The sequence below is a fragment of the Cervus canadensis genome, chromosome 8 (genome assembly GCF_019320065.1).
Source record: "Cervus canadensis isolate Bull #8, Minnesota chromosome 8, ASM1932006v1, whole genome shotgun sequence".
NCBI classification, from domain to species: Eukaryota; Metazoa; Chordata; class Mammalia; order Artiodactyla; family Cervidae; genus Cervus; species Cervus canadensis.
The window spans coordinates 4,750,932-4,769,641 of record NC_057393.1 but is presented as its reverse complement, the minus strand read 5'-3'; the positions used below and the strand labels follow the sequence as shown (position 1 = coordinate 4,769,641).

The 18,710-nt window shown below is 50.1% G+C and overlaps 1 protein-coding gene across 12 annotated transcripts in view; it reads left to right on the top strand.

Annotated features, from left to right (window-relative positions):
* PTPRE (protein tyrosine phosphatase receptor type E) overlaps positions 1 to 18,710 on the top strand; it is a 179,707-nt gene that overhangs the window by 93,260 nt on the left and 67,737 nt on the right. The window contains exon 1 of one of the 12 annotated variants that reach the window (XM_043475096.1): positions 719 to 1,641. The exons of the other annotated variants lie outside the window; for them this stretch is intronic. The gene's annotated coding sequence lies outside the window, so the exon portion shown is untranslated. Of the gene's footprint in view, positions 1 to 718; positions 1,642 to 18,710 lie in introns of those variants that run through there. 12 annotated transcript variants of the gene reach the window in all.

Sequence of the window (18,710 nt, the reverse complement as noted above, 5' to 3'; positions counted from 1 at the left end):
AGAAATTCCTTATCAACAGAAAATGAACGAGAAGCGGCGTTTTCAGAAAATGAATGGATTTACAGACAAGTAACGTAATCATCTAGGACGCCCGGGAAGGCAGGGTGACGATGTGACGAGCCGATGAGGAGGTACCAAGGGCATTTGGTGCACGCTGCTCTTCCAGGAGCTGCTGGAAGCCTGGTCACTGGTCCCGCCGCATAGAGCAGGACTGTTGTCGACCTGTGCTGCCATCTTTCCGGGCCTTTCCACCTCTGGATTTTTGCTTTATTGGAGGCAGAAATAATTGGGACTTCAATGAAAGAGTATATAACTACCCAGCACAGTCCTTGACATATAGGAAGTACTCAGTGAACAGAACCTCAGATCAAATTCTCAGGACAAGGAAGTCAGTGCTTGGGGCTGGTGGTAGGAAGTGTAACAGTATTGATCACAGTGGTGATGGAGCGAGACATTGTAGCAAACCATCCTCTAGACACTGTGCTGCTTGGCACCTTGGTTGTGTCCAGGTTCCTTCTGAAAGATGTGTAACTGGTTAGACCTGTCTGCACAACTCTGTGACTCCTGGCTCTAATAAACCCGTCCAGGGGGAAGGCACTTCCTTTATGAAGCGGCCACATTTCCGGACACACAGCTCAACCCACAGAATGTGAAAGAAAGAAGCTCTGTTTAAAAAAAAAAAAAAACCTCCACTTTAGTGCAAAAGAAGAACTTGGACAGAACAGGCAGCTGCTGCGGGAGCTTCAGATTTTCAGATAACAGACTGACGAGTAAAAACTGGGGGTCCATTTCTCCTTTTATTTTGGGAAGTGCTGTAGAGAGAAAACAGATCTTTCTGTTATAAGAAGTCCTGTCTTCAAAGCAGCATCATGCCTGAAATAGAATTTCCTCCAAGCTGAGTGGGAAACTCTAGAATAAAAGATTTCTACCTTGGAAGCCTGTTTGGGGAAAGGCACACACCATACATGTGCTAGAGTTTTCCTTCACGTTTTCTTCACTTTCTGTTGTGTTTCAATTTTGTTCCACCTTGAAGGAATTCAAGGGGAAGGATAACACTGGTGGTAACTTTTATTTGGAAACGAAATCTGAAGCAACTCAAGATGGGTCTTGCTGTGTCCTTCCTTGCTCTCTGCGGGCTGTGAACCCTGCTTCTTCTGGACGCCCACTGTCTTCTCTGCTTCTGCTTTCCAAGCGCAGTGCACAGGTTTTGATGACCCAGCTTGGACCGCTGACTGCAGCAGCCAGCAATCGAGATGCCTTTCTTTCAGCCGGACTATTTCTCTGCCACCTTTCTTCCTGATTTATTTTAAACTTAAAAAAAAAAAAAAAGATACGACGCCAGTGCAAATTATAAATTTATTTGTGAGTGTCGATTTCCACTAGAGATGAGCAATCTCTCCTGACACTTTTTTTCCCCTGCTGGATTTTGGGCTCTGATTTCTGATGACATAGTCTGGGCACTGGCAGCTGCTAGCTTCACAAGGAGAACTACAGAGGGAATGCCCACGTAAATTATGTATTGCCTTTCACATCAGTATCCTGCCTGGAAACGTTCAGATTGTCAGCCAGTGAGACTCTGGTGCCGTGGACATGGGTTTGAATGAGTTGATCACCTCGGGGCTGTTCAGAAAGCCTTGCTCTGTAAGTATCAGGGGATGCAGAACACAGATGGGAAAAGGGATTTCCGGAAGCTTCTTTATGTCTCTGGCTTAGGTTGGGAGGAAAAAATGCATTTTCCAACAGCTTTTAAAATGCAATATCTAATGTTGCCTCTCACTGTTAATTTAGGAATGTCATAGCAATTCTATTCTCGGTCAAGTTTGTCTGTGAGCTTATGCTACCAGTTTGTAAAATGTAACATCCGTGTAGGTGGTGAGTGAACAGTTTTGTCCAAATGATTTGTGCAGATTTTATGTCTTCACGTGAGTTAAATTGCTGTTTAACCTGAAAGTCCTTTCTCCTCACTTAAAATGTAATATCTAAATGTTCTTTAAGCAACGAGAATGTGCTTAAAATTTTGGATATGTATCTTTCAGCTAATGTGGAAATTGTAAAGATATTTTAGGAAATATTTGACATGAAAACTGACTAACCAATTAAAAAAACGGGAGATTTTCTTTTCTGTTTTTTTTCCCTTCCTTCTCTTCCTTCTCCCACTGTTCTTTTTTTCCTTCCTTTCCTTCTTTCCTTCCTTCTTTCATTCTCTTTCCTTTTCTTTCTCCTGCAGCTTCTATTGAGACTGCACCATTTTCTAATTGCATCTGTTCTCACAGAGACTGTATCTTTGATGGACACTCAGATTACTTTTCAACTGCTCGCCCTACTCACCCTTGAATGATTTTGGATACATATGGTGAGGACAGGCTCACTGATAAGGGGAAAAAATACTAGGTTGCATCCTATGAAGTGTTTCATTTAAATCAGTTTGTCTCGGGATGTCAGTCTTTCCCTGCAAAGTACAGGGGACCCCTCGGGCTCCTGCACGCTCCTCGAGGGACCTCAGGTGTCTCAGCGTTACCGTAACGACTCCACCCGGTCACTCGGGGTCACGCCCAGAGGCCGGACGCTGCTGGGCCAGGGCTGACCTCGTCCCTGGGAGCACCCCTCCCCGCCTGTCAGAAGGGAGCCCACAGGCAGCATCGCGTGTGGGATCGACAGTTCACCATGAACTTGGCCTTGTCACTGCTGTTTGCGCTATGAGAGCACATGGGGCTAATTCACGTTAGAAAGGCCAGAGTGAAAAGCTTCATGGTATTTACCTCTTACACGAAAAGGCGTCTGTTACCTTCCCAGCAACGTTGGTGCTGCCAGACCGCGCTTTGTTTCAGAGGAGCGTGTGTATGTGTGTGTGTGCGTGTTGTGTGTGGGGGGGTGTGTGTTGTGTATGGGACAGAGCGCAGAAAAGAGCAAGGGGCCACGTCTATGGGAGGTGGCAGCAAGGAGCATCCAGTTACAAATTCCTGTTCTCTCACACTAAGTGGTTGTGATGTCCAGGAAAAAGGCTCAGAATAAGGAAAAGCTGACTTGTTTTTGGCATAGCACTTTTTAAAAAGTCATTTGTTTTTGGCTGCGCTGGGTCCTCCTTGCTGGGCGGCCTTCTCCCCGGCTGCGGCGCGGCGGGCGGCTCTCTGGCTTCAGCGCCTGGCTTCTCCCTGCAGGGGCGCCGCTCCTCGCTCCTCGCGCGCGCAGGTTCTCGGGCGCGCGGGCTCAGCCGCCGCGGCTCCCGGCTCAGAGCTCAGGCTCAGTCGCTGCGGCCGGTGGTTTAGTTGCCCTGCAGCACGTGGGGTCTTTCCTGGACCAGGGGTTGAACCTGTGTCCCTTGCGTTGCGAGGCGGATCGTTAACCGCTGGATACCGCCAGGGAAGACCTTTCGCGTAGTACTTTGTCCCAGTTAGGCACACGGTGAGATTTTATAAGATTTTACTCTTTCGGATGCGATTTAAATCCCACCCGCCTCAGTGTGGCTTTGGGGCCCGTAAGGTGACCTGGAGGTGCTCCCGTTCTGTCCCCCAGATCCTGGGCCGGCTCGGGACCCCCACTGCCCCTGAGGAACCGCCTTCACAACACAAGCAAACTGAGACCTGTGCCTTCTGCTTCCTGCCCCCGGGGACCTCCCAGGGGCTCCCGGGCTCTGGGGAGATAGTGAATGGGGACGTTCTCAGCACGAGGGACCACGGAACCTGTACCGGTCAGCCCCCGGTGGGCAGGGCAGACCTGCGGCGGCTTGATGTTCACCTGTAATAAGGGGTGTCAGGGCCAAAGAGCTTATGGTCTCGCCTGGTTTCCCCGTAAACAAACTCCCTTACCACTTTGGCCCTCCTGTCTGATGTCTGCAGGCTGCGGGACCAGCCTCCGCCTTGGGACTTCACTTCCAGACTGTGCTCCTGGGCAGCCACCCTCCAGCCCTCATTGCCTCCCAGATCCATAGCCCAGGGTCTGCAGAGCAGAGAGCTGAGCCATAGCAGAGTATGATTCCCCCCCCTGTTTGCTTACCTGTGCTGGAGCCTATGCCGCGGACAGGTGTTCATGCAGCCGTCTCCGCATAAATGAACACGAGCTGGTGAACGAAGCATCATCTGTTGGCTCTGCAATGTTTGGGGGCGATCACGGCTCACGTGTGATGTGCTTTGTCTTCCTACAAACACGCATGCGTAGCTACCTCTTTTGAAGCATGGGAAAGCGCTGCAGGCTTTGAATCAGATGCGGAGCCCAAATCCTGAGCCATCACTTCCTTGCTTTGAGACTTCGGGGGTGACTTGACCCCTGTAAGGGGGTAGTTTCTTCTTTAGTGGCCGAGGGACCAAGATGAGAAGATTCTTACAAAGTGCTCAGCAAGCCTCCTGGCCCTGAGTGGGCTCCGTAGAACGTCCCTATTTTTGTTATTTCTTTCTTCATGTTCTCCTAAGTGCACTGGGTAGCAGTCATTTGTATTTCTTAGGAAGACACATCTAAAAAGTCAGTCGTGCTCAGGGAAAACATTTGAAAATGTTTCCTAAGGCATTAAAAACAAATAGTAGCACTGTCGATTTTAAGAGCAGCCTGTGTGGTTTCCATTTCAGAACTGTACTCGGTTACATTCATCCTGTTAACGGGGTTAAAAAAAATTAAAAAGAAGGCAGCACAATGCCGTAAGCAGTTTTAAGTCTAAAATCATCTTGCAGAGCTGGGAATTGAAAGTGTGTTTTACTCCATCCATTTGTGGCCGTTCACACGAGGACATAAGGCACTGGGGTTCTGCTGGGGCTTGAAAATTAGAGCAAAAGGAATGAGACCCAACTTAATTAGTATAATGTTCCCGTGTAACTTCTAATCATGAGTGTAATTTGCAAAGCATGCTCACCATGTAATTTAGCACAATGGGACCCGCAGAATGTAGGACTAGTATTTAATCAAGAGAAATGATTAATGCAGAAAGGGCGTGGCGTGTGGAGACTGGGATCCTGTATAGAAGCCCCGCGTGCCCACTGGGATGTTCCGTCTACAGCCCCATTTCCAACACCCCTCCCGCCCCACCCAGGGGGTGTTGTGTCAGCTACTGAGCTGCATTACTCAATAGTCACATGCCTCAGTTTCCTCACCTGTGAAGTGGGGACAGCAGTGGTCCTGATCGCTTACTGTTGTAAGGATCAAATGAGCGAACAGTGGAAAGCCTTGGGTACACAGCACTCAGCCAATGTCATCTACACTCACTTCTCTGGATGTTCTCTGTCGTTGTTCGGCCGCTCAGTCGTATCTGACTCTTTGCGACCCCATGGACTGCAGCTCGCCAGGCTCCCCTGTCCTTTACTATCTCCCAGAGTTTGCTCTAACTCATATCCATTGAGTCAGTGATGCCATCCAGCCATCTCATCCTCTGTCATCCCCTTCTCCTCCTGCCTTCAATCGTTCCCAGCATCAGGGTCTTTTCAAATGTTTTTATTCATGGGGATCTTGGAAGCCAGACTGGCGAGGTGCCTGTTATCCCAAAGTACAGTACATGGTGATCCTGGGATGCTGTCTTTATTGAGGTAGAATTCACATAACCAAAAGCTAGCCATGTTAAAGAGTGCAGTTCAGTGGCATTTATTACCTTGATAATGTTGTACAGCTATTGTGTCTACCTAGGTCAGCACATTTTCATCAACCTGAGGGAACCTCTGTACTCATTAAGCAGACAATCGCCATTTCCCCCTCGACCAAGCCCCTGGCGATCATGTATCCGACTTCTGTGTCTGTTGATTGCTGTAGACTGATGGATTCTGCTCTTTCATACAAATGAAATCAGACATTAGGTGAGCTTCTCGTCTGGTCTGTTTCACTTACCTTTGTGTTTTTGAGGGTCGCGCACGCTATAGCCAGTGTTCATGCTCCATTCCTTTGCGTGGCTGCCTAGTATCTCATTGTATGGACTTGCCGCAGTTCCATTTAGCTTATCCGCTCATCGGTTGATGGAGATTTGGGTTGTCTTTTGCCTTTTGGCTGTAGCAGAGAGTGTTGCTATGGATATTGGTGTACAAGTTCTTGTGCTCCTGTTTTAAGTTCTCTTGGACGTGTACCTAAGAGTGGAATTACTGGGGACAGAGTGGCTTAACTGTTGGAGGAATCCTCCAGACTGTTTCCACAGCAGCTGCACCATTTTGCATTCCCAGCAGCAAAGCGTAAGGGTTCCTGTGTCTCCATATTCTCACCAACACTTGTTATTTTCTATTAATTTTTTAAGTCCAGTCGTTTTAGTGGCTGTGAATGGTATGTTACTGTGGTTTTGTTTTGGTTTACATTTCTCTTTCCTGGTGGCTCAGACAGTAAAGAATCTACCTACAAGGCAGGAGACCCAGGTTCCATCCCAAATCAGGAAAGATACCCTAGAGAAGGAAATGGCAACCCGCTCTAGTATTCCTGCCTGGGAAATCCCATGGACAGAGGAGCCCGGCGGGCTACAGTCCCTGGGGCTGCAAAGAGTCGGACACGACTGACCGACCGACACTTTCAGTTTCACTTTTGGTTTAAACGTCACTAACGGTTAGTGATGCTGAGCATCTTCTCATGTGCTTGCTGGTCATTTGTGTATCTTCTTTGGAGAAATGTCTGTTCAAGTCCTTTATCTATTTTTTAACTGGGTTATTTGTTTTTCTGTTGTTGAGTGTTGAGGGCCCTGCGTATATTCTGGAGGCTAGTTCCCTATCAGATGTGTAATTTGCAAATACTTCTTCCCATTCTGCAAGGTGTCTTTTCACTTTGTTGCTCGGGCCCTTTGATGCACACTCGTCCTGAGATGGTTTTCGGTAGCAACAGAACACAGAAGCGAACAGCTCTGAATCAGGAAGGGAGAAAGCCCTTTGCTTCTTTGTTCCCTTCCAGGCTTCCTCTTGCTCAAACAGAGAGGCCTGGTTTGATGTCACTGTGTCTTCAACACCTTTACTCATCTGTTTAACAGAAACAGAACAGGCTTTGGTCCAAGAGCCTTCCACAGGGCCAGTGTTTAGTGCGAATGTCTTCCCCTTCCCCACTGAGCTAGTTGCAAAGGTCATCTCTACATATGCTGGTGAGACTGGTTTTCTTATTTATGCTAATGACAGGATTTCCTTTTAGAAACATGTATTTGGTTTCTTTTGGGCTTCCCTTGTAGCTCAGTCGGTAAAGAATCTGCCTGCAGTGCAGGAGACCTGGGTTCGATCCCTGGGTCAAGAAGGTTCAATCCCTGGGTTTGATTCCTGGGTCCCTTCTCCCCTGGAGAAAGAAATGGCAACCCACTCCAGTATCCTTGCCTGGAAAATTTCATGGACATAGGAGCCTGGTGGGCTGCAGTCCATGGGGTCGCAAAGAGTCGGGCACGACTGAGCGACTAACAGTAATGAGTGAATGACGAGACAGATCTTGTGATGCTGCTGGGAGGATACAGGTGTCTGGGAACTGCTGCTGAAGGTCCCTGGGCAGAGAGTGGAGGCTGTGGGCTGGTCCATCTGGGGAAGGGGCGCAGGGTGGACGGTAGGCACCAGGCTGACCAGCGCTGGGAGAGCAGCCTGACTGCCCCCACTGCCTCCCCGTGTGCCCGGGGGTTGTACCCATCACTGCTTCTCGTGGCTCCTCACCTAATTCTCATGATTGCCCAACGGGGTGAAGGAGGCCTTGACCTTCAGGGTGAGCAGACAGAGCGAGTGAAAGGTGGGAAGTTACCTGCAAGAAGAACGTGAAAGGTTGATGACCGATGGGCGTGGGGGAGGAGGAAGGACCAGGAAGGATCCCACAGCCAGTGAAGGGGCAGACGGGCCCACAGGGAGCTAGAGGCACTTTAGAAACACCGTCACAACTTTCTTAGCTCGGCGTCTGTATCCATTTCCCAGGCCTGCTGTAGGACGTGAACACAGATGCGGTGGCTTACGGCAGAAATGCTTCTGTCACCGATCTGGAGGCTGGACCTCGGAAATCTAGCTGTCAGTGGGGCCCAGCTTACTTTGAAAGCGCCAGGGGAGGGGTGAAAGCGCCAGGGGAGGGTCCCTCCCGGCCTCCTCCAGCTCGTATGGCCCCTGGCAGTTCTTGGCTTGTGGCTGCATCGCCTCAGTCTCTGCCTCCTCTTCACAGGGTGTTTTAGAAAAAAAAAAAAAACAGCCTTTATTTCCTCCAGTACGTCTTCACATCTGCACAGGACACGTCACTTCTGACGCTCCTGCCCCCAGGATGTGTGGAGGTTCTCTAATGGGTGGCGGTTCCCCTCCACCAAGCAGTTCTCTGTGACACCAGCTGGGCCTCCTGCAGTGGAACTGGATTCTAACATCACCCGCAAACGGCAGCAGATTCCATGGGCGAAGGGCTCAGTCCCTGGAGACCGCTCCCCCTCCAGATGCCAATCACAAGTCCAGGTTGTCGTCTGGGCTTCAGACTGATGGGTTCAAAAGCAAAGTTTCCCACAAGCCCTTCCTTGGGCTTGATTAATTTGCCAGCTCAGCTCACAGAACTCAGCACATTTCCCAGCCTATTAGAGGATGTGATAAAGGATACAGATGAATAGCCAGATGGAGAGAGGCACAGGACCAGGTCTGGGGGCATCCCAAGTGTAGGAGCTTCTGTCCCCAGGGAGCTGGGGGGTGTCACCCAACTCATGTCCCGATGTGTTCACCCCACCTGGGAGCTCTCCAAACCCTGCACTATGGGGACTTTTACGGAGGCTTCATCACCAGGCATTGTTGTTGTTCAGTTGCCAAGTCATGTTGCGACCCCATGGACTGCAGCACACTAGTCCTCCCTGTCCTCCACTATCTCCCAGTGCTTGTTCAAACTCAGATCACTTAAGTCAGTAATGCCATCCAACCATCTCATCCTCTGCCTCCCTCTTCTTCTTTTGCCTGCAGTCTTTCCCAGCATCAAGGTCTTTAGCTATGTTCCCGGCACTCTCTCCCTTCTCAAGAGAATGAGGGGAGAGAGGGTAAGAACATCAAGCTTCTAATCACGGGCTGGTCTTTCTAGTGACTGGTCCCATTCAGGAGCCCACGCAGAGTTGCCTCATTAGAGCAAAAGACACTCCCATCAGCCAGGCCTTTGAAAGGGTTTTAGGAGCCCTGTGTCAGAAACCAGGGTCAGAGATCAAATAATAGAATCAAAGATGCTTCTAGTGTTCTTATCACTTAGGACATTCCAAGGACTTTAAGGGAAATTATACGACTTCCCTGTAACTCAAACGTTAAAGACTCTGTGTGCAATGCAGGAGACCCAGGTTCAATCCCTAGGTCGGGAAGATCCTTTGGAGAAGGGAACGGCAACCCACTCCAGTATTCTTGCTTGGAGAATCCCATTGACAGAGAAGCCTGGAGGGCTACAGTTTGAGGGGTCACAGAGTCAGACATGATTGATGGACTAACACACTTATGTCAGGAGCCGGGATGAAGATCAAACATGTATTACATGTTATGAATCATACATATTCTTCTCTGTGTGCATATCTCCTCTTCTTATAAGGCCACTACCCGTTAGGTTAGGGCCCACCCTAGTCCATTATGGCCTCATCTTCAAATGAGAAGATCTGTTTTCATCTGCAGAGACCCTATTTCCCAAGAGGCCACATTCTGAGGTTCCAGGCAGGCAAGAATTTGGGGGGATCATAGTTCAGTCCAGTATGGCATCTGTTACAGGTTGGCGGTCTATTCTCTTCCACTGCTGGGCTTGGGGGCAGTAATGATATTATTGGGTTTCTTAAGACCAAAGTAAGCTATGGCAAACCTAGACAGTGTATTAAAGAAGCAGAGACATCACTTTGCTGTCAAACGTCCCTATAGTCAAAGCTAATGTTAACATCCATTAGCACCAAACCACTTCATGGTTTTTCCAGTAGTCATGTATGGATGTGAGACTTGGACCATAAAGAAAGATGAGCGCCAAAGAATTGATGCTTTTGAACTGTGGTGTTGGAGAAGACTCTTGAGAGCCCATTGGACAACAAGGAGATCACACCAGTCAATCTTAAAAGAAATCAACACTGAGTATTCCTTAGAAGGACTGGTGCTGAAGTTGAAGCTCCAATACTTTGGCCACCTGATGCAAACTGACTCCCTGGAAAATACTCTGATGCTGGGAAAGCTTGAGGGCAGGAGGAGGAGGGGCAACAGAGGATGAGGTGGTTGGATGGCATCACCGACTCAGTGGACATGAATCTGAGCAAACTCTGGGAGACAGTGGAGGAAAGAGCAGCCTGGAGTGCTGCAGTCCATGGGGTCTCAAAGAGTTGGACACGGCTGAGCAACTGAACAGCAAGACCAAAGTGAGTCCCTGCCCTTCTCCCTGGAGCTCTGACCTCAGCTGGGGTTGGCACCTGGGAGTCCCTGCGTACAATTTCACAGACGATGAGAAAGCAGACACTCACAGGCAACGGTAAATCCAAGCACAAGCATTTTACACACAATCAACTTCTAGGTGTCCCTTAGGTACTTAACTAACGTTGACTTGAAAAATCACTACTGAATTTAAATCTGTTTCTTCCTGTCTGAGCCAAGTAGAAATCAGGAGGATCATAGTCTTTCAAGCTTGCTGAATTTTTATGTAGCTTTTGGATACAGATGCGATGGATATTGATGCTATGTCGATACAGAATTGCATCTTTATTGAAAGCTTCCCTGCATGGAGTTGGGAGACACCTGATCAGGGCTCCTGTCCTCACTTTCTGTTTGGGTGACTTTGTGAGACCTGGGATATAGCAGGAAGGCAATCAATCAGCAGGCCTTTCAGTGGATGAAACAATGGAGGAAGCCTCATTGGAGAATGGTGGAGAATTAGGAAAATGAATCCCCCTGGCCCCCCAAGACTGTGCCAAGTCCCATGAATGACTCTTTCACCAGAAAAGACTCTTCTTTCTGTGATAGCTCTGCCTTAAAGCATTCTCCTCTCTGCTCCTTCCCTCCTTCTCCTCATCAGTTCAGTTCAGGTCAGTCGCTCAGTTGTCTCCAACTCTTTGTGACCCCATGGACTGCAGCACGCCAGGCCTCCTTGTCCATCACCAACTCCCAGAGTTTACTCAAACTCATGTCCATTGAGTCGGTGATGCCATCCAACCATCTCATCCTCTGTCGTCCCCTTCTCCTCCTGTCTTCAATCTTTCCCAGCATCATCAGGGTCTTTTCCAATGAGTCAGTTCTTTGCATCAGGTAGCCGAAGTACTGGAGTTTCAGCTTCAGCATCAGTCCTTCCAGTGAACACTCAGGACTGATTGCCTTTAGGATGAACTGGTTGGATCTCCTTGCAGTCCAAGGGACTCTCAAGAGTCTTCTCCAACACCACGGTTCAAAAGCATCAGTTCTATGCTCCTTGCTTAAAAGAGACTCGGTCTGAGACAGCCATGACCAGTGTCATCATGCTTGAGGCGGTCAGCCTTTGCTTGACCTCAGCGTTTCTAAACACAGTTGAATAAACTCAACTCTCAGGGCCCATTTCCTATTTTCCTATTACCTGACTGCCTAGCAGATTGCGACATTCATTTTCTTTGAGGTTTCTTTTCTTCCTTTCTGGGGGGTAACAGAACAAGGAGTCTCTCTCAATGGACATAAAGTCCTGCGATTCTATGTTGATAAATATTTGAGGAGATGCATCTGGGAAGCCTGGCATGCTGCAGTCCATGGGGTCACAAAGAGTCAGGCACGACTAAACGACTGAACAACAATAAGCTGGTGTTTATAGAGATAACCGATTGAAGAAAATTCAGCTCGGGCTTTTTTTGGGTAAACCTTTGGGCTGTTTCATTCCCTCAGTGAACAAATATTTATTAAGTACTTATTTTATGATGCAGGGTCATTTCCCAGGTATAGTAGATAAGAAGAAGTATCTGAGTAGACCTGTTTGGGATCTCAAACCCACAACATGTTAACATCCATTAGTGCCAAAACAATTCATGGGTTTTTTCCTTTATTTTTGGTCATATTGGTGGTAGGAGAGTTAAAGTAAATATTTTCATTGAAGTTTTGGAATTTACAGGATGTGTTGTCCATTTATCTTGAAAGGAAATGCTTGTCAGTTTAGATGGAGTCTTGTGCTCCCTCTGCCTGTCCTGATAAAATCTTACAGTGTTTCGGAATACTTCCCAGGCCTGATGAGCTCATTTTGACCTCAGAGATGTGGTTCTCCAAAGTCTGGTTGTTGGAGAGTAACTGGACTTGAATTCAGGCTCTGCCATTCTATGGCTGTGTGGCCTTGGGCAGGTTACTTAACCTCTCTGGTCCTCAAAGTCCTCTGCTGCAGGGCGGGCATGTGAGAGCCCGTACCATCTCAGAGAACTGCCGTGAGCATCACGTGTGTTTATGTGTAAAGTGCTTGGACCCGTGTCTTGAGCCAGAGAAGGTGCTCTGTGACGTCAGCGCCACGGTCAGCCTCAGCATCCTCACCTGACCCTCACCTGCACGGCTCACTATACTTCTGGGAATGGCCATCTCTGAAATACGGGCTCATGTGCGGTCTCGGGTACCCACGTGCTGCATGGCTGAACTTCCTGCTCCCGGTGCTGACTTGGGGTGGAACTCAGAGCTCGGGGAACTCCTTGCTGTTCACAGGGCTGGCCCTGGGGGGTGGCAGACAGCTCCCCTCGGGGAAAGGGGGCTTCCCTCACCCCCGCCCTGGGGACAGCACAGCCGGCTCTGTGCCGCGAGCACCTGCCCCGGGAACACTGCACGACAGGGGTGCGTGAAGACCCGTGGCGTCCAGGACGCGAGCTGTCTGGGTCAGTCTAGGGCACCCTTGGGAGCCTGGGCACAGCCATGCTTGCCAGACCCTGCTGGCAGGTGGATGAACCCCAGGCGGCTCACTGTCCCAGACCCGCAGGGCCCTCCTGGGGCTTTATGCCTCTGGGGCTGAAAGCTGAGGCCTCTCTTAGATTTCCTTCCCCACTCAGAGCTTAAGTCTAAATGGATGGATTCTAAATGAAATGGATTCTGTTGCTTCTGTTTGGCTGCCTTTGAGCTGAGCACATTTTAAAAGTGTTTATCCACATTCCAGAAAGGGTGGAAAGGCTCTCTTATCTTACAGACTTTCCCCCTGGTCTCCTGTCATTTTACAAACTCAGAGAGGGCGCGAGCTGGCCTCGGGGCACACAGGCCGTGGGCTGGAGCTCGGGTTGCCCTGAACTGGTGGTCCAGGCCCCCTCCCTCCAGTGCCTGCCACGCTGCTGGGAGAGTGGCTGTGGTTGAAAGGATGCTGGAAGAAATGAAATAATTGGGGATTTTAAAACTGGGGATTCTCTATCTCCCTAATTGTGTAATACCACTAATTAGATTGAGGGGGATTTATTTAGCCCGTATCTGCTGAGTCAGTTCTCAAACGAAGACTCAAATTTCTCTCTTGTGCCATCCTGGTGATGACCTCACCTCTATCCATCCCTCCTAGTCAAGTGGACACACAGGGGGTCGTCCAAGCTCTGATGCTTTGGGAGAGAAAGAGGATGCTTGATAAGTAGGCTGGAGACAGGCATAACTGAGACCTTCCAGGGCAAGCAGGGCGTGTGGCCCCTCTGCTCACGGTGAGGAGGGGCATTCATTTGGCCAGTCCTCCTGGGCACCCCCTGGGGCCCAGGTTCTGTGATGGTCGTGAGGCGGGCCCATGTCCCAGCGTGGGGACCCAGTGGGTTCGGAGCACTTGTTCATTCACGGCCTGGCCGGAGCCTCACACAGAGATGACTGCACACTCGATGGGTGATCTCTTCCAGAAAGTGGCAGGGCCGGGGGCCCCTGAGGCCAGCCTGGGAGGCAGGAGCCAGCAGAGCAGCTTGGTTCTGGAACCGACATTTTCCCTTTGGCTGAGGAATAAAAAGCTGCCCCCGGGGTGTGTCACCCGGCCGGGGACAGGGACCCCCACCCTGTCCAGTCTCCCCCCTCGCACAGACCCCCTCTCCTCTCCTCCCTGCCCACCCAGCCTCTTTTTCTCTCTCCGTCTCTTTTCCCCCCAAATGCAAATGTCATAGCAGTTGTCCTCAGTGGGTTTATTAAATAACTGATAACTGGTCCCAGTCAGGGGAAGGTGATGGGCCAGCATGTCCTGGAAGTCTTCCGTCTTAATTGGCTGCTGCTTCTGCCCCTGTCCCCCACTTTGCTTGCATGTACTTTGAGTTGTAGGTCCCAGGGTAATTAATTTTAACGTGTATGGAAGAATCACGATGGCGGGAACCAAGCCAATTTCCTGAGCGTGGCATGCTGTCTGATTTATAGTTTCTCACACTCCAGGCGAGGGAAGTCCGTTTAAGTGTTAAATTTCTTCACCGAGGTAGAGAGAGAGTATCCACAGATTGTAAAATAGAATTCCAGGCTGGGAAATAAGTGTGAGGGACCCATTGCGGGGAACTCAGACGCATCTCACAGCGCTAGTTACCAGTCACTCAGCGTAACCGCACGGCAGGAAAGCTGATTAGAGAACAAGTAATCTCACTGGCGTTGGTGGGGTTGCCCTGCGGGACAGCGCAGGTACCAGAAACCTCGTTTCCGGGGTGATCCTGGAAGGATGCTGACCTTAAGGAGGTGGGGACCTTCTGAGTCCAGGTCCGGGACGCCCCGCAGGTGCAGGTGGACGGTTCCTTGGCCTCCCCGCCTGCGCCATCTGCTGGTCATCTGCGCCATTGCCTTCGGGATTCCAGGGACCGCGCGTGCGTGGACACAGGGGCCCGCCCCGCCTGCGTTCTTGATGCTTCCAAATTCCGGTGCGAGTTGAGTCTGTAAAATAGAAATATAAAATTATAATACCTGAATCGCTTGAAAGCTTGTTCTTGGACACTCCTATCCCTCTAGGCTTCCGCTTTCCAACTCCACACTCATTACTGTGTGTCTGTTCCCGTTAGGCTGTGAGCATCTTAGCGGCGCCCTGTACCCGCGTAGGATACCACCCAACTGTGAGTGCCTGAAACGTGCTAGCGCAGAGGGAGCACCCTGATCGCGAGGGCTGTGGCTGTGCCCCTCTGCTCAGAGCAGGACCCCCCGGATCCTAACAGGCAGGCACTGTGCCCCAGATCACAGAGGAGAAGAAAGTTTCCAGGGGTGAGAGAGGAGGCCAGGGTGACCGGGAGACGACCCTAGGTGTGACCCGGGTCCACCTTTCTCCCCGGCTGGCTGCCTGATAGAGCCTCCCAGCAAACGTCGAGGGCTATTTGGGGACAGCAAGATGAGCCTGAGGATAGCTATTGTCCGGTCACTCTGGAGTCCAGCAGATTCCCGACCAGTAAACCCAACTTCTCCTTGCCCTCTGCCCATAAGAATAGGCACAGCATCCCCAGGACCCAATGGCTGGAATACCCACTGCTACCTTCTACCCTGGCTTTGCTGAAGACCCCGGTGAAGCTCCTGGCCAAGGTGGGAACAGCAAGCGACCCCAGCCTCAGGAGGGAGCCCACACGTCAGCTTCTCCCAGCAGCCATGCCTCTGACCGCCTGGGCTTCTGCTCAATTCTGGGGTCCTGAGGGTGCGCAGACTGTCTGTTAGGCGCGGGAGAGGCAGAGTTTCCTGCCCATAGCAGCTTCCCAAAGGCAGGAACGGGCTGTTGCCTCCTGAGGCATCTGTCTCAACCGGGATGTCGAATGCAAGAGGGGCTCAGGCTCCCAAGGGGGCTGATGCCGGCACTCCGCACACCCCACTCTGACCCGCGCAAGTTCTTTTCAGAGCAAGGCTGGTCCCTGGTCAGAGTAGAAACCCCCTGAAGGCAACATCGCTGTCTGATTGTGTTGATTAAATAAGGCCTCCTTCTACGCTCTGTGTCCAGGGGACACTCAGTAAATATTTGTTGAAGGAATGAACACATAAACAAACCTCTATTACTGGCTCCTGGCCGTACCCAAACTGGTGTTCCTTTAAAAATTCATAAGTGCCATAATGTTTCCCAGTGTGGGAGCAAACCATTTCATGAAATAGGCATGAAGTTTCTATTAAAGGGAAGAGTATCTATTTATTAGTATTCCCAAAGGGTACCTTTTTTTGGTTTACTGCTGTGTTGCTGTTATAATTTTCCATAATTATATGGTGTTGATTGTAGTTTACCGACAGAGCATCAATAACGAAAAATGGAACCCTGGAACTATTTTACTTAAAGTGTTTAGCCTTAGCAGAGGGAAATGAATCAATTAGCGGAGGGGAGGGTGGCAGAGAAAATAGACTCCCCAAAAAACTCTGAGGAGAGGAAACATAGAGTTGTCCTGTGGATCTGAACCTGTGTGGTCTAGACAGATACCAGGTAGGATCTACTAGAAACCTGTGGGGATAATTTGGAAATGGAGGGAGAGTCTTATTCCTGAGTGCCCCTGGGGCTGGTGGTGGAAAATATCTTGGTAGAAGTCAACTTTCAGGAGTAGAGCCTGTTGAGAAAAGTAATCCCATAAACAGTCCCACAGTAGAAAGAGGAGGTGTTTGAAGAGAGGCCCCTGATGGAGGTCTTGTTAATTTTGTTCACGGTTGTACAGTAGGTGCTAGTAGTTGAATGAATGAAGGAGTGAATGGATGAATAAATGACGTGACAGTGGACTTGCTTAGATGAGACCCAAATGACCTTGCTTCAGGCGTGAAGTGGGCCAGGCCTTCAGAAGGGACCCTGGTCCCCATAGCCCCCCGCACACCAATAGTGTTGCGTGTCCACCGTGGTTGGGGTGTCCAGGGAGGCTCCGAAACAGAGGTTTTTGGGGTTATGAGACATGGAGAGTTCTTTCCCGAGTTGCAATCCGCAGGCAAATTTTTCTTCCAAATAACCAGAGGTGCGGTTATAAATAATTCATGCACATTGTTTCCCAATTAACATTTTTCAGAAGATGTCGGCACTTCTTTGAAGTCTTTCCCTCTTAAGGGACAGCGACCCGCCCTGGTGGGCTGGGCCAGCCTTCTGCCCTAATTAGACAGTTACCCAGGAGACCTGGGCAAGGAGGGTGGATTTACTTTTAATAAAAGAAGATTAGAAAACCGTGCATCTGCAGCATATTAAAGAAGATGGAACCAAATGAAAATCCTCCCACAGCAGTGGAGAGTCATGGTCTGAAACGGAAGCGTTTCATTTGGCATTCCTAAAAACTTCTTGCTTTGATTCAGGAGGAAATTCAGGCTCACCTCCCCCTCCTCCCCGCCCCCGATTGCAGCATCAGTCGTTGGTGTTCTGAGCAAAAGTGCTGGCGACAGAGAAGCACTTTAAGTCCAGACATGACTCGGGGACCAAGTGTCCCTTTGTGGAGTGGCAGCCACAGGCTGTGTGAGGAAGGAGGCGGAGTAGGGGCCCGTCCAGGCTCCAGGGAGGGACCAACCCACACAGCCTCGCAGGAATTCAGGCCACACCTGGTTTTCCCAGGAGAAGCCAGATCTCCAGACGTTATGTAGATTCTTCCCCCTTTTGAAGTATTTCAAGCTAATTTAAATCCTTTTAAGTCATCAGCGTACACCTCGTCCTTGAACACAGCAATTCCACTTGTAGGCATTCACTGCAAATGAATGAAAAACACTTGTCCGCAAAAAGACTTGTACTGAAGTCCGTAGTAGCTTTGCTCATAATAGCAAAAAGACTGGGCAACAACCCAAATGTGTATCGAGAGGAGAATAGTCGTGCAGCAGAAAGCTCTTCAGTGGTGAATGGGGTGGCCTTCCGATGCCTACAGCAATGCAGACGAGCCTCAGAAACCTGTTGAATTTAAGAAGCCGGACACAAAACAGTATTGTTTTTCCGTGTATTGGAAGTTCAAGAACGGAGCTAATCATCTCTGTAAACAGAAACCAAAATAGTGCGTGCTTCTTGGGGTGTAGGAAGAGTGGACAAGAAGGAAGTTTCTAGAAAAAATGGCAGAGGCTCTTCATTTTGATCGCATGGAGGTATGCTTTTATCAAATCATCAGCTAAAGTCTATGCTCTTGACCACATAAAATTATATCTTAAAACACTTTTTTTTTCAGAACACAACATACATCTAACCTGGACTATCTGTGGGTCACCTTCCACCGACAGGCTTGGGTATATGACTTCCGTGCTTCAGTGAGTTTTAGCCTCTCAATCAGCCTCCAGGTGGAGAAGCACATCCCTCCCAAGCAGGTGTGGGGCGCGGCAGGACAGGCAGGAGGGCGCCCACCCCGTGCAGTGGAGCCGTGTTGAATGTATTGCTGTGACTTTGACTTTCCTTCAAATGCAGTGTAGAGGAACGTGTGCACCTTGTTCGGAGCAGGTCACAGTGGCCCATCCCTGTCGCCCTGCCACCGGGACCTGTGCTGGCCAGGGTCTGGGGGCATAGGGACAGAGGGCAGAAAGCCCACCTTGACCCGGGACCAGGCAGCCAGACAGTTGGTGGAGTCCGTCCTGTTCCTCTCTGACTCTGCAACGGTGTGGGGAGTGTGGGCAGGGAGTGTACGCAGCCAAGAAAACAGAAGGCAGACGTATTCGGGCACGCACATTGAGCACCTACTGTGTGCTCCTCAGACTGCAGTGCAGAGGGAATTCAGAGGCTGGGTAGACGGACCAGGCAAAGAGATCCACCCGGCCGCACATCGGACGTGGAATCTTCATCTTCCAGCTCCCTCTGTCCTGCCTCTTAAACCTCCCATCTTGTGGTCCAATCAAAACGGGTCTCATTCACACGGCCCAGTCTACATGTGTGTGGCCGTGGCGACGCACACGTTTCTTCTGTTCCCAGAAGCTGAGCGGGGCAGGGCGGAGTTGCTGAGCCCCCGACGGTGCAGTAATTGTGTGTCCAGCTTCCCTGTCCCCCCAGGCTTGTCCCAGGCCTTTGCTAGGCCTAGGATTCCAGGGAGCGAGCTGCAAGGCCAG